This window comes from Primulina tabacum, chromosome 13 (genome assembly GCF_025594145.1).
Source record: "Primulina tabacum isolate GXHZ01 chromosome 13, ASM2559414v2, whole genome shotgun sequence".
Taxonomy (NCBI): Eukaryota; Viridiplantae; Streptophyta; class Magnoliopsida; order Lamiales; family Gesneriaceae; genus Primulina; species Primulina tabacum.
The window spans coordinates 8,524,648-8,526,837 of NC_134562.1; positions in this window are offsets into that span (position 1 = coordinate 8,524,648).

Here is a 2,190-nt window from a genome sequence, read left to right on the forward strand (position 1 = left end):
AGACACCCTATCCCAGCCCGCGACCCACAAGCCGAGCCCCTAACCCCCTGGACGCCTGCCCTCCCGCGCGCACATGCAGTGCGATTCACGGGTGGGAGTCCTAGCATGGATAGGACTCTTCCCCAGGCCCTAACTCGAGTCCTAGCCTGGCTAGGACTCTCAACCTGACCCATGGAAGCCCTTGGCCGTGCCCTGGTCCCAGCCAAGACCGTGACCTCCTCTTCTTAAGAAACCCGATCCCTCAAACTTTTGACAGCAAGTTTACGGTTTCTGCTTGTTCTTGTTTCTTTCTTTATTTGTTTCAGTCGAGTGTTGGGTGGTGTGTGAGACTCTGAAACCTGTAAAAACCTTACTTGAACTTACCCTAATCATGGCAGCCCCTTAACTAAACAATAAACATGTTATTGGATTAAAAAAAATCGATTTCATCATGTACACATGCAATATACCGAAATTTTCTGAATATTTTTCTATGAACTTCATGCATAAAATTATTCAAACAATACTATGATATGATGGATGAGAAAAGGAGATGTATGGCGTGCCTTTGCGTTAAATACGCTCGAATATCCGTTGACGACGAAGAACGGAGAGGACCCTTTGGCTTGAACTTGCTTGCACCTTTCGAAAACCCTTTCCAAATTGGTTGTATATGTGCCGTGTGTGTGTATGAGAGGGGTGGGGAGGGTTTCAGATTTTTAAGAAGAGGTGGCCGATTATTGTGATGCTAGGAGTGTAGGGTTTAATATATTTTATACACTAATTAACTACTAACTAGGCTTTGGCCTATTAAGCCCATTAGTCTAATTAGGTTTTAAATAAAATATTAACAATGTTTTGTTTACTTAAATATGTGAATTTATTAGCCGGGTTGCCAAGAAGCTCGTATTTTAGTTGAAAACCAACACCGATAAAACTTACGTCCCGGCGTATAAAATCACCTCAAAACCCTTTATTTTCAAAAATACTAAAAAGCATCGACCATATTTTAAATAATTAAAAATAATTATTTAATAAAAACATTTTACATTATCAGTCATCGGTCCCCGTTCCTCGATCGTCACTTGAATATTCCTTAAAAATACAATTTTATGCAACAATGTAGAAAAATATATTTTAAACATGCAAAATGCACAAAATAATTAATTATTGTAATTAAAATAATTAATTAAAATACAAAATGAATTTAATAATTGTATGCATGTGATTCGCGTGGACTATTAAATTTTCGGGGCGTTACATAACAGTTCGACTGATTCAGTTTGCGCGATCAGTTGGGTCTTCAGTTTGCGATGTAAACAGCTCGTAACTGATCCTAGCTTCTGCACACTAAGGTAAATTATCAATAACACAAAATAACATGTTTTGTTAACATCAAAATTAAGATTGCGAACTTGAAAAGTTCCAACAGCCACAAAGTGTTAAACATTGATAAGTTTGATTTGAGAAACACACAAAGGTGTATACAAAGCCAATCTTGGAAAAGTTGAGAGAAAACGCAATCAATATTATAAAACACTATATTAATTCGAAAGTTGTTTAAAATTTCGCCCATATATGTTTACAAATAATAAAAGATTTGAACATCTAATTACCTAAAAAGTTAGGATTCTAAACTAGGAAAAAAAGATTTTTCTCGCAGCAGGGCGCCCTCGGGTGCGAGATTCTACCACTCAGGGCCGGAGTCTGGACAATGCGCGCTCGGGCGGTAAGATGTTACCGCTCGGGCGCCGAGTGTTCTGTACAAATCCTCCAAGACAGTGATTGTGGCTCTCGGGCACGAAGTTTTACCACCCTAACGTGGTGCTCTCGGGTCAGAAGCCTGAAAGGGATTGTTTAAGGTGCACGAAATGCGCAACGGTGATGAAACTTAAAATTAATAAATTATTATATGTAAAAACTTGTATTTTAAAATTTAAGTTTCATAAAAATTATAAAATTATGTTATTTTAGTATTGTTTGTTTATATTTAAATGTCTTACTAAATATGTTTTATTTTCAGGTTTTCTACGTGTTGGTAAAATAATGATAACTCAAGCTACAAAATTCAAATGGAGGTGATTCAAACATGTTTGGAATCCTTGAGAAATTATTTACAACTTTGCAGAAGACATGAATGCCTAAAAAGTTCATTAAGATGATCAAATTGTGCAAATATCAAAAAGAAGACAGATTTACTTTTACTATGAC